The following is a 14012-nucleotide window of genomic DNA, read 5'->3' on the forward strand; positions in this document are numbered from 1 at the left end:
GAGCTAATGACATCAACCAGCAAATCATCCCTGCCAAGTTCTATGTCAACAAAAGTTTTCTTAAAACACCTTTCTTGGGTGGCCTAGGTGGCTCAGCGGTTTAGCGCTGCCTTCAGCCCAGGGTGTGACCCTGAGGTCCCGGGATCGAGTCCCACATCGGGCTCACTCATGGCGCCTGCTTCTCCCTCTGCCTGTGTCTCTGCCTCTCTCTGTCTCTTTCTCTGTGTCTCTCATGAATAAATAAATAAAATTAAAAAAAAATAAAATAAAACACCTTTCTCACTTTGGGAAGATTATTTTTTCTAAGTTGTGGCTTTTTGCTCCTTTTTCTTTCTTTCCCAGCACCTGAGGAAAGATGTCTTCCTGCCATGTAAAGTCTCTGCTGCAGCCTAGAACCCACTGGCTACAAAAACAACAGGCACACACACAACACCCCTCAAGAATGACTGTGTTTAATACATATCTCCACAGAGCTCAAAAGCAGTATTACAGCCTGTTCGTGGGCAAAAATGAGGATTCCAGCAGAAGTTACTTCCACTAAGTGCCCTTCTATTACTTCATGCCCTTAACATTAATGGGCTACTGGCACTGTCCATCCCAGCAACTCCAGGATCTAGTAGAGAAGCAAAGACCACAATGGCTCCAGTCTAGCTGTCTCTCCAGCATCTGCAGGCCACTCTGCCAATGTGTCAGGCTAATTCTGGACAAGTTGAGATTTCTAGAAGTTAGCCTTTTCAAGGAAGGCCACATTTCTCCTTTATGAAGATTAACTTGGTCACTTATAAATGGGTCTTTCCTCTGGCTGCTCGAAAACTTGCACGATTTACTTCACTGCATTTTTCAACTCCTGAAAGAAAGAAAGCAGTAGGGGTGATTATAATTGCAAATAGTTGTGTTTAACCCCAAACTCTAGATCCACCTTCTAGATCCATTGCCTTAAAATCATTTGCATGTGTGTATGGTGTGTAGTTGAGAAGTAGAGTCATGCAGTATGTGTGCTCACCTGCACACATGAGTGATGGATCTTCTTTCTCCTGGAATCAGTTTTCCTTCACACTGCCAAGCTCATAGGGCCTAACTTTTTTAAAATCTTTTCTTTTCTTTCTTTGTTTTAAATTTTAATCCAGTGTACTTAACATAGCGTTATATTAGTTTCAGGTATACAATATAGGGATTCAACAATTCAGTACATTACTGAGTGCTTATCATGGTGAGTGTATTATCCCCTTCACCTGTTTCACCCATCCTGCCACCCAACTCCCCTCTGGTAACTACCAGTTCTCTGTAGTTAAGAATCTGGTTTCCTGTGTTTCTTTTTTTCTTTGTTTTGTTTCTTAAATTCTGCATATGAGTGAAATCATATGGTATTTGTTTTTCTCTAACCTATTTCACTGAGCCTTATACCCTATAGCTCCATCGATGCAGTTGCAAATGGCAAGATCTCATCTTTTTTATGGCTGAATAATAGTCCATTGTATGTATACCACATCTTCATCCATTCACCTATCGGTGGACACTTGGGCTGCTTTTATATCTTGGCCGTTGTAAATAATGCTGCAATAAACATAGGGGTACATATATCTTTTTGAATTAATGTTTTTGTTTTCTTTGGGCACATACCCAGTAGTGGAATTACTGGATCATATGGTAATTCTATTTGTGATGTTTGAGGAACCCCCATACTGTTTTCCAGAGTGGTTGCACCAGTTTGCATTCCCGTGAACAATGCACAAGGGTTCTTTTTCTCACATCTTAGGCAATACCTGCTGTTTTCTGTGTTTTTTATTTTACCCGTTCTGACAAGTGGGAGGTACTATCTCATTATGGTTTTGATTTGCATTTCCCTGATGATGAGTGATGTAGAACATCTTTTCATGTATCTATTAGCCATCTGTATGTCTTCTTCAGAGAAATTCTGTTCATGTTTTCTGCCCATTTTTTAATTGGATTATTTGTTTCTTGGGTGTTGAGTTGTATAAGTTCTTTATATATTTTGGATATTAACCTTTCATTAGATATGTCATTTGCAAATATCTTCTCCCATTCAGTAAGTTGCCTTTTAGTTTAGTTTTTCTTTTTTTCTTTTGGAATTTATTTTCCAAAATGTCTACAATGAACATGAATTACTTTTGTAAACAAGAAAAAGTTACCAAAAAAAAAAAAACCCTAAATATCATACTGAGCCAAATTGAACAGACTTTCTATTGTTTTTTTTTCCTTTTTTAAAAATTTATATAAATTTTAGACAGTTAATATACAGTGCAGTATTGGTTTCTGGAGTAGAATTCAGTGATTCATCACTTACATACAACACCCTGGTGCTCATCATAAGTGCCCCCCTTAATCCCTATGACCCATCTAGCTCATCCCCTACCCCCTCCTCCATTAACTAACTCTCATCTGTTCTCTATTGCTAAAAGTGTCATATGGCTTATTTCTCTCCTTTTTTAATTTTTCCCCTTCCCATATGTTCATCTATTTTCTTTCTTACATTCCACCTATGAGTGAAATCATATGGTATTTGTCTTACTCTGACTTATTTCACTTAGCATAATACACTCTAGCTCCTTCCATGTCATTGTAAATGGCAAGATTTCATTCTTTTTGATGGCCAAGTAATATTCAAGTGTGGGTGTGGGTGTGTGTGTGCGTGTGTGTGTGTGTGTATCCCACATCTTCTTTATCTATTCATCTATCCATGACATTTGGATGGACACTGGGGCTCTCTCCATAGTTTGGCTATTGTTGATAATGCTGCTGTAAACATCGGGGTGCATGTACACCTTCCAATCCGTATTTTTGTATCCTTTGGGTAAATACTTAGTAGTACAATTGCTGGATCATAGGGTAGTTCTATTTTTATCTTTTTGAGGAATCCCCATATTGTTCTCCAGAGTGGCTGCACCAGTTTGCATTCCCACCAACAGTACAAAAGGGTTTCCCTTTCTCTGCATCCTTGCCAACCCCCATTGTTTCTTGTGTTGTTAATTTTAGCCATTCTGACAGATGTGAGGTAGTATCTCATAGTTTAGTTTATTGTTTCCTTCACAGTGCAGAAGCTTTTTTTTTTATGAAGTCTCAGTAATTCATTTTTCCTTTTGTTTCCCTCGCCTATGGTGACATGTCTAGTAAGAAGTTGTTACAGCCAAAGGTCAAAGAGGTTTCTGCTTGTGTTCTCTAGGATTTTGATGGTTTCCTATCTCATACTAAAGTCTTTTATCCATTTTGAATTTATTTTTGTGTATGGTGTAAGAAAGTGATCCAGTTTCATTTTTCTGCATGTTGCTGACCAGTTTTCCCAACATCTTTTGTTAAAGAGACTTTTTAAAAAAAGATTTTATTTATTTATTTATTTATTTATTTATTTATTTATTTATTTATTTATGAGAGAGAGAGAGAGAGCAGGAGCAGGGGGAGGAGCAGAGGGAGAGGGAGACACTGAGCAGGGAGCCCGACGTGGGGCTCGATCTCAAGACACAGGGATCATGACCAGAGCTGAAGGCACATATTTAACCAACTGAACCACCCAGGCACCCCAAAGAGTCTATCTTTTTTTTACTGGATATTCTTTCCTGCTTTGTTGAGGATTAGTTGACCATATAGTTGTGGGTGCCTTTTAATTTTGTTGATTGTTTCCTTTGATGTGCAGAAACTTTTTTTTTTTGAAACTTTTTATTTTTATGTAATCCCAGTAGTTTATTTTTGCTTTTGTTTTCCTTGCCTCAGGAAACATACATAGAAAAAAGTTGCTATGGTTGATGCCAGAGACATTACTACTACCTGTGCTCTCTTTTAGGATTTTTATGGTTTCAGGTCTCACATTTAGGTCTTTCATCCATTTTGAATCTATTTTTGTTTATGGTGTAAGAAAGTGGTCCAGTTTCCCCAACACCATTTATTGGATATTTCCATTGGATATTCTTCCCTGCTTTGTCAAAGATTAATTGACCATATAATTGTGAGTTTATTTCTGAGTTTCCTATTCTGTTCCACTGATCTATGTGTCTCTTGTTGTGCCAGTTCCATACTATTTTGATTACTACAGCTTTGTATTATATCTTGAAATTGGGATTGTGATACTTCCAGTGTTTTCTTTTTCAAAATTGTTTTGGTTATTCTGGGTCTTTTGTGATTCCACACAAATTTTAGGATTGTTAGTGCTAGCTCTGTGACAATGCTGTTGGTATTTTGATGGGGACTCCTAAAGATTGCTATGGGTACTATGGACATTTTAACAATATTCATCCTTTTAATCTATGAACAGGGAATGCCTGTTTGTATCATTTTTACTTTCTTTCATCAGTGTTTTATAATTATCAGAGGTCTTTCACCTCTTTGATTAGGTTTATTCCTAGGTATTTTATTATTTTTGGTGTAATCATAAATGGGACTGTTTTCTTAATTTCCCTTTCTGCCATTTCATAAGTAGTATATAGAAATGAGATGCAAGTACATTGATTTTTGTATACTGCAAACTTATTGAATACATTTATCAGTTCTAGTAATTTTTTTGTGGAATATTTAGGGTTTTCTATATACAGTACCCTGTCATCTGCAAATAGTGAAACTTACTTCTTACCAATATGGGTGGCTTTTATTTCTTTTTCTTGTCTGACTGCGATAGCTAAGACTTCTAGTACTATTTTGAATGAAAGTGGTGAGAGTAAACATCCTTGTCTTGTGCCTGACCTTATGGAAAAGCTATTTTTCACCATTAAGGATGATGTTAGCTGTGAGTTCTTCTTAAATGACCTTTATTATATTGAAGTATGTTCCCCCTAAACCTACTTTGTTGAGAGTTTTTGTCATGAATGGGTGTTGAACTTTGTCAAATGCTTCTTCTGCCTCTATGAAAGTCATCATATGGTTTTTATCCTTTCTCTTGTTGATATGAGGTGTCACACTGACTGATTTGCAAATATTGAACCATCCATACATCTCAGGAATAAATTCCACTTGATCATGATGAATGCATTTTTAAATATATTGTTAGATTCAGTTTGCTAGTGTTTTGTTGAGTTTGTTGAGAATTTTTACATCTATGTTCATCAGAGATATTGGCCTACAGTTCTCTTTTTTGATAGTATATTTATATACTTGGTTTTGGTATCAGGGCAATACTGGCCTCATAGAATAAATTTAGAAGCTTTTCTTCCTCTTCTATTTTTTGGACTAGTTTGAGAATAATAGGTATTAAATTTTCTTCAAATGTTTGGTAGAATTCACCTGTGAAGCCATCTGGCACTGTTTGTTGGAAGGGTTTTTTTTTTGTTTTGTTTTGTTTTTTTACTGATTCAATTTCTTTGCTGGTAATTGGTCTGTTCAAATTTTATATTTCTTCCTGATTCAGTTTTGGAAGATTTTATGTTTCTATGAATTTATCCATTTTTTCTAGGTTGTCCAAATTGTTGGGATATAACTTTTCCATATAAATTTTTGGCTAATATTCTCTTACAATCCTTTGTATTTCTGTGGTGTTGGTTTTTATTTCTCCTCTGTCATTTCTCTCTCTGGTGAGTCTAGCTAAAGGTTTATCAATTTTGTTGATCTTTTGAAAGAACCAGCTGGTGGTTTCATTGTTCTGTTCTACTGGGTTTCTTTGTTTCTATTTCATTTATTTCTCCTCTAGTCTTTAAAATTTCCTTCTACTGGTATTAGATTATAGGGTTTATTCTTTTTTTTTTCCTAGCTCCTTTGGGGGTAGGTTAAGTTGGTTGAGATGTTTCTTGCTTCTTGAGGTAGGCCTGTTTTGCTATAAACTTCCTTCTTAGAACAACTTTTGCTGCATCCCAAAGATTTTTGAGCCATTGTGTTTTCATTTTCATTTGTCTCTAAGTATTTTTTATTTCATCTTTGATTTCTTAGTTGACACATTCACTGTTTAGTAGCATGTTATGTAACCTCCATGTATTTGTGTTCTTTCCAAATTTTTTTCTTCTGATTGATTTCTAGTTTCATAGTGCTTTGGTCCAAAGAGATACATGGTATGACTCCAGTTGTTTTTTTTTTTTTTTTAATTTGCTGAGGTATGTTTTGTAGCCTAATATGTGATCTATTCCAGAGAATGTTCCATTCTCTGCACTTGAAAATGATGTGTATCCTCCTGTTTTAGGATGGAATGTTCTAAATCTATCTGTTAAATCCATCTGGTCCAATGTATCATTCAGAGCCACCATTTCCTTGATTTTCTGTTTGGATGACCTCTGTATGGATGTAAATGGGGTGTTAGTGTCCCCTACTATTATTGTATTACTATTGATTAGTTCCTGTATGTTTGTTATTAGCTGCTTTTTGGATTTGGGTGCTCACGTGTTGGGTGCATAAATATTTACAATTGTTATATCTATATCTTCTTGCTGGATTATTCCCTTTATGATTATATAGTGTCCTTTTCTTTCTATTTTTTTAGATTTTATTTATTTATTCATGAAAGACACACAGGGAGAGGCAGAGACATAGGCAGAGGGAAAAGGCAGGCAGAGGGCTCCCTGCAGGAAGCCTGATGTGGGACTCAATCCACCAAGGCTCCCTGCAGGAAGCCTGATGTGGGACTCCAAGATCACACCATGAGCCTAAGGCAGATGCTCAACTGCTGAGCCACCCAGGCATCCCTATAGTGTCCTTCTTTCTCTCTTATTATAATCTGTTTTAAAGTCCATTTTGTCTGATATAAGTATTGCTACTCCGGCTTTTTTTTCCACTGCCATTTGCATGAAAAATGCTCTTCTATCCTTCACATTCAATTTGCATCTGTCTTTCGCTCTAAAATGAGTCTCTTATAGGCAACATATAGATGGGCCTTCCTTTTTTATCCATTCTGTCACCCTGTGTCTTTTGATTAGAGCATTTAGTCCATTTACACTCCAAAGTAGTTATTGACAGGTATGTACTTGTTGACATTTTGTTACTTGTTTTATGATAGTTTTTGCAGTTCTTCTCTGTCCCTTTCTTCTCTTACTCTCTTCTCTCAAGGTTCACTGGCATTCTTTCTTTCTTTCCTTCTTTTCTTCTTTCTCTCTCTCTTTTATGTAAAGATTTATTTATTTATTTATTTATTTATTTATTTATTTATTTAAGAGAGAGAGAGAAAGAGTGAGAAGGGAGAGTTCAGGGGGTGAGAGTGAGAGGGAGAGAAGCAGACTCCCTGCTGAGCATGGAGTCCAATGTGGGGCATAATCTCACAACCCTGAGATCATGACCTGAGCCAAAATTAAGAGTCGGACCCTCAACCAACTAAGCCACTCAAGCAGCTCTCTTTCTTTCTTTCTTTCTTCTTTCTTTCTTTCTTTCTTTCTTCTTTCTTTCTTTCTTTCTTTCTTTCTTTCTTTCTTTCTTTCTTCTTTCTTTCTTCTTTCTTTTCTTTCTTTCTTTCTTCTTTCTTTCTTTCTTTTCTTTCTTTTTTCTTTCTTTCTTTCTTTCTTTCTCTTTCTTTCTTTCTTCTTTCTTTCTTCTTTCTTTCTTTCTTTCTTTCTTTCTTTCTTTCTTTCTTTCTTTTCTTTCTTTCAAGATTTATTTATTTTGAGAGAGAGAGAAAAAAAATGGGGACGGAGAGGAGATCTCAAGCAAAATCCCTGATCAGCTTGGAGCCCAACAATACAGGGCTCAATCTCACAACCCTGAGATCATGACCCAAGGTGAAACCAAGAGTCAGATGCTCAACTGACTGAGCCATCCAGGCACCCCATCCCTGGCTTTCTAGAGTGATAGAGTTGGATTATTTTCTCTTTATTTTTTACATATATCTATCACTGATTTTTGATTTGTGGCTACCATTAGGTTTGTATTTAATGTCTTATGCATATAATAGTTGATGGTTGCTTAAGTTTGAAGCCATTCTTTGGTCCTCTCCCACCATGTTTTAAGTATATGGTGTCATACTTTACATCCTTTTATTTTGTGACTTCCTTAACTGATTTGCATTTTTAATTTTTTTAAAAGATTTTATTTATTTATTTGACAGAGAGAAACTGTGCCAGCAGGGGGAGAGGCAGTGGGAGACGGAGAAGCGGACTCCCTGCTGAGCAGGGTGCCCGAGATGGGGCTTGATCCCAGGACCCCGAGATCATGACTTGAGCCAAAGACAGATGCTTCACTGACTGACCCACCCAAGTGCCTGTGATCTTTATAGATATACTTATTTTTATTGGTTTTGTGTTTCCTACTTTTCTTACTCCACTTACGGTATTTCCTTTACTATTTCAGGAGTCCCCTTTAACATTTCTCGTAGGGCTGGTTAAAATTCCTTTAAATTTGTCTGGGAAACTATTTATCTCTTTCTATTCTGAATGATAGCCTTGATGAATAGAGTAGTCTTGGCTGAAGGTTTTTTTTTCCCAGCACTTTGAATATATCATGCTACTGTCTTCTGATCTGCAAAGTTTCTGCTGAAAAATCAACTAATCGCCTTTCCTTTGTATATGACTGTTTTCTTTTCTCTTGCTGCTTTTAAAAGTCTCTCCTTATCACTACTTTTTGTGATTTTAATTACTATATGTCTTGGTGTGGACCTCCTTTGGGTGATTTTTTTGGGAGTTCTCTGTATCTCCTGCATCTGGATTTTTGTTTCCTTCCCCAGATTTGGGAAGCTTTTAGCTGTTAATTACTTCAAATAAATATTCTTCCCCCTTTTCTCTTACTTCTCTTTCTAGGATCTCTGTAATGCAAATGTTATTATGCTTGATAGTGTCACCGAGTTCCCTAAGCCTCTTTTCATTGTTTCTTGTCTTTCCTTCTCTCTTGTTCATCTTGATTACTTTCCATTACTATATTCTCCAGGTCATTGATTTATTCTTCTACTTCTTCAAGTCTACCATTTATTCCATCCGGTGTATTTTTAATCCCAGTTATTGAGTTCTTCATCTCTAATTTCTTCTTTTTTATGTTTCCTATCTCTTTGTTAAGGGTCTCACCAAGGTCCTTCACTGTTTTCTCAAGTCCCATTGAGTATCTTTGTGACCATTACTTTATATTCTCTATCAGGCACATTACTTATCTCCATTTTATTTAGGTCTCTTGTTATGATTTTGTCCTGTTCTTTCATTTGGGACAAATTCCTTGGTCTCATTTTATATAACTCTCTGGGCCTGTTTCAATGTGTTAGAAAAGTCAGCTATGTCTCCTGTTCTTGAAACTAGTGGGTTTATGAAGAAGAGGTTCTGTAGTGCCCTGTGGTGCAGTGTCCCCTGTTCACCAGAACCTGGCACCTCAGGGGTGTCTCCCATGTGCATTGTGTGTGCTCCACTGTTGTGCCTAAGCAGCTTTTGCCTTCAGACCAGCTGTCTGCAATAACTGGGCAGGACTTGGTCCCTGTGGATGTTAATGGGCCAGGCTGGGGCTGTCTTGGATTTGAGCTGAGTCAGACCAGACATTTGCCAGAGATGTGTTAGCACCGAACTGCTGGGTGCTTTCTCTGTGTTGTCTCAAGAAGATTTTGTGGGTGGGCAGGCCCTGCAATCAGACTCAATGTCTGCTCCCAAGCTGCGGCTCAGACCTCAGCAGGACTGATGTATATGGACATCTTTCCCTCTTCTCAGGGTAGGAGTCACTTTACAGCAGTGCCGGCCCCTGTCAGGGCTGCATGCACACTGCCAGGTCTGTGGCACGCTTTGGATGGGCTCCAGCCAAGTGTGTATTGGAGGGGGTGGGTCCACAGGAGAGCACAGCAGCTGGGCTTGTGGTGCCAGCAAGGTCCCCTGTTCCTGGAGAAGACTCCCAATAATCCCTGCCCATGCAGCACATGCTCTGAGATTAGTAAACAAATCTTCTTGTATACTTCAGGCAGTGTTTTTCAAACTGCTGTTTCTTTGCTGTATCTCCACAGGGCTGTTTGCTGTAGTGTCTCTTTGAGTTAATTATTTCTGAATCAAATAAAGTATCTATTATAATGCTATACACCTTAAAGATGTCCAGTCAATTCTTGCTTACCAGATGATTATATAGACAATGTTTATTTTCACTGGAGCCTTCAGCATAGGAAATGTGTTTGCTGAACACATAAAATTTCTGTGAAATGTAAGACTTACAGAACATGAGCATGGCTTTTCTCTCAAGTTTCTCTTAAGGGCTCTGAGTTCCACTTTCTCAATTTCCTCATCCCCGTGAAACTTGCCCTTGGACTTCATTACAGCTTTTCTGGTTGGACTCTTCCTGAATTCCTTTTACTTCTTCCCAACCCCATTCATTATAGTAAGACTTTTCACTCTCCTGTCAATAGCATTGTCTTCCTAACCTCCTGTTAGATACATGCTGCTGCTACTGCTTCTTACCAAAAGCACTGGCACATATGTGGGTTTTGGATGCAACAGTTCTAAGTGGGCCAGAAGAAAAGGAGAAACAGATACACTTCTGCTTGCTGACAAGGATAGCTTACGCCACATTTGAAGCAGAAGGTTGTTGGTGTGGAGTCATCTGACATATGGACAGGATCTTTAGAAGGGAAGTGAACTTTTGAAATTTACCTAGAGAATGGACTTGGCAAAGATATTAGACTAGCAGCTTTCTCCTCGTAAGCAGAGCTATGAAATCAGTTCAGGTATACTGGTGTATAGTTGAATAGGCACAAAATGAGCTCCTCAAAAAGTTACAATTTGGTGATGATATACAATTTTAGGGCTTGGGTTTCAAAACTAGGGTATTAAATGAGCTAAAACATGACCTGGAGCTCAGATTTATATGGTTGTCCATTTTTTTTAAAGAAAGAGTCTCAGGGTGTCCGATAACTATTATAGTGAACATTCATCAAATATGTCATATATGTCACCTATTTATGCATATAAGGAATATACATATTGCCATGTTGGTACATATAGATTTACCTGATTCTCTTAACAGCCTTATCCTATTGCATTTTAAAAAAGGAATTTACAAACTTTAGTGATAGAATGGAGAAATAATGTCATGTAGAAAAAAAATTGCTTTTTAAACTTTGTGTCTAGCATATAACAAATACTTATTGAATTAACAGATACAGAATGAATAAGCCTTTATTATCTTAAGTTAGAGCAATAATACCTTGAACTTATAGCTATTCATTCTTTTCTTAATCCAAACTTTCTAACCACAAAGTTTAAATAAGCCACAAGCTTTAAAATCCAAATTTCAGGCTTTTAAATTAGACTGAGTTTTCAATAGGACTATTTATAACCTTTCCATAAGAGATTAGATTTGTATCATTACACTATAAGAAATAGGTTTCCATTAAAAAAGAAAAAAAATTACATTAAAATTTCGTCTTTTAGGGACACCTGGGTGGCCTAGTGGTTGAGTGTCTGCCTTTGGCTCAGGGCATGATCCTGGGGTCCTAGGATCGAGTCCCACAACAGGCTCCCCACAGGGAGCCTGCTTCTCCCTCTTCCTATGTCTCTGCCTCTCTCTGTATGTCTCTCAGCATCTGCAGTGATCTTCCAAAGGTAAAGGATTGACAAAACCTCTCTGCCCTCAATTTTTCTCCACTATGGTGGAGAATTCTAAAAATACTGCTATCTTACCATTTTTCCAAGAGAAAAGAAAGAAAGAGAATATAGTGGTTGTCTACTCTTTATGCTTCTGGAACAGTTTGCTTCCTTCTTTACCCCCACCCTTCATCCCCCTCTCCCAAGAAGGTACAAAGAACCACATTTGTGTATTTTATTATTCCATGTCATTGGAATGAGAGTCCCTGTTTTAAACAAGCAGCCCTGAATGCAGGAGACTACACAGAAGCTCAATGCAGGGGGCTGCTGTCCTGGCTTTCTTAATTATATGCAAATATGTACTCCTTGCTCAGCAACGCCACAAGAGAATCTATAGAACAGTTTTGGTTCCTTTTAATGGGATAGACCCAATTTGTCACCTGTTTAAGAAAATTTCTTTGTGGGAATCCCTGGGTAGCTCAGCGGTTTAGTGCTGCTTTCAGCCCAGGGCCTGATCCTGGAGACCTGGGATCTAGTCCCATGTCAGGCTCCCTCATGGGGCCTGCTTCTCCCTCTGCCTGTGTCTCTGCCCCTCTCTCTCTCTGTGTCTTTCATGAATAAATAAATAAAATCTTAAAAAAAAAGAAAGAAAGAAAATTTCTTTGTTAAAGCACCATTTTCTATAACAAGAGCATATTGATAACTTGTGTGGAGTCCTAACTCAACTCGAAATTTAACTGGGAAATGCACCCACCTCGATTATTATTATGAGCCAGCAGCGCTCCTGTTGTTACCTGCTCACACGGAAACCTGAGGCGGTCCAGGTGTACCTCCTGGCGAGGGAAGTGGCTGGGAAATCTGCCTTTTGTCATTGCAATGAGGTAATGAGAAACATGTGAGGAGCCCTCTCCTGTCTCATCAGCACTGTCCCAAGGGCAAGCTGAGCAGCCGGGTGACAGACCACAGTGGTACAGACCATTACCCCAAATGCTCCCAGCTCCTGTGAAGAGTACATGAACAAGCAGCCCATCAGAGGGTCCCCCCGGGCCATCCACACCCTGAGAGACCACCACCTGCTCCTGGAAAGTTATACTTTGCTCCTATTTTATTCCCAATCCAGCACAATGTTAGTAGTACAAAGGCTTACTAGTGGAGGAAGACAAAAAACAAAGTTCAAGAGAATGATTCCTTGTTACCTAACTCCCACCCCACCCCTCGGGGGCCGGCCCTGTCCACTCTCACTGCCACCTCTGGACTCCCTCATCCTGTCTTCCTCCCTACCTTAGACAGCGGCCTCCATGCCTCCCACACCGCTCAGCCGCCTCTGACCCCTCCTGACCTTCACTCCCACAACCACTTGGTCTCCAACCTTCTCCTTGTCACCTCCTAAGGAGTGTCCAAACCTCTCCTCCTCCCCACCATTCCCACCAGAAGCCCAGTCACCACAAGTTCCTGGTAACCCTCTGGCACTTCGGGACCTGGCAAAGTGACGTCCGTCTGTGAACACCTTCCAGGGCCTGTCTGGGTGGAACGAGCTCTGTGCTTCCACTGCATTAGGACTATTGCTTCCCCTCCCTAACTAGACAGTGGACCCTAGGGCGGGGGTATACTCATCTGTGAAATGGGATATTACTTGATGTTATTTTATTTCATGTCATAAGTGAAATGACAATAATGTTACTCGTCTGATGAGGTGGTTACAAGATGTAAATGATATAAATGGTCTGAATCACTGAGCTCAGCGCTTGGCAGAGTAAGCGCTCGGTAAATGTGAACATGTCATCAGGCTGTGGATCTCCTCTCCCCAGGTTAGTACACAGTGAGGGTGGCGGCCACTCTTCCTGAATCAGGACGCAGAACATCATAGGTAACTCAGGGGTGCTCGTCTCACGAGTGTGCTGTTTCCTCTGTGGAGCTGTGTCCATCTCTCGCTGGGCACACACGTTTTGCAAAGCCCTGTGGAAACTGGATGCTTTGTCCCCACGGGCAGGAGTCTCTAATTTCTTTCCCCTCTATCACACCAGCTTCTTCTATTACTTAGGATAACTGGGTTCTGAAAAATCTCCTTCTCCCCTTTTCTGCTTTCATCTGGGAGCTGCTGGTGGATAACTTTTCCTTGCAGGCTCAAGTTCATCTTCATCAGAAGGTGGATGAGGAATGTTGTCGGAACTCTATAGAGATGACAACTCTCACCTCACCCTCTCTGCTTCCCAGGAGAAGCTACATGGTTAGCGGGGGCTCCTCTTTAATAAAAATCCAATGCCCTTCCTTTTCTGGCCATATTGTATTGTGTCATCCCAGATGTGATTACACTAGGAAATTTCTGTAAAGCACTGACCATCGAACATTTTCAAAGAAAGTGAACGTCAATATACCTGGAAGGAGAAACCTCTGTGTGTCTGTGCAAACGTGTGTATGCATGCACCCGCAAGTGTGTTCGTGCACACCCACAGCATAGTATAACAGCTCGCAGCCCCTGCTGGAGTCAGAATGTCTGGTTTAAATCCTGGCTCCATGTCTTACATGAGTTTTGTGACCTTAGGAAATGACTTAGCCCTTCAAGCCTGTTTCCTCATGTATAAATGGGGACAATAGAGTATACCAGATGGAATCGGATGGGGA

The 14012-nt window shown here is 39.3% G+C and overlaps 1 protein-coding gene across 2 annotated transcripts in view; it reads right to left on the bottom strand.

Annotated features, from left to right (window-relative positions):
• Positions 1–436: 436 nt before the first annotated feature.
• SCAF8 (SR-related CTD associated factor 8) overlaps positions 437–14012 on the bottom strand; it is a 223497-nt gene continuing 209921 nt past the window's right edge. Inside the window, exons 23-24 of one of the 2 annotated variants that reach the window (XR_012003189.1) lie at positions 12145–12390; positions 437–847 (exon numbers count right to left, since the gene is read on the bottom strand). The gene's annotated coding sequence lies outside the window, so the exon portion shown is untranslated. The remainder of the gene's footprint in view (positions 848–12144; positions 12391–14012) is intronic. The other variant, XR_012003178.1, reaches the window with a different exon arrangement.

The sequence above is a fragment of the Vulpes vulpes genome, chromosome 1 (genome assembly GCF_048418805.1).
Source record: "Vulpes vulpes isolate BD-2025 chromosome 1, VulVul3, whole genome shotgun sequence".
In the NCBI taxonomy this organism is placed as follows: domain Eukaryota; kingdom Metazoa; phylum Chordata; class Mammalia; order Carnivora; family Canidae; genus Vulpes; species Vulpes vulpes.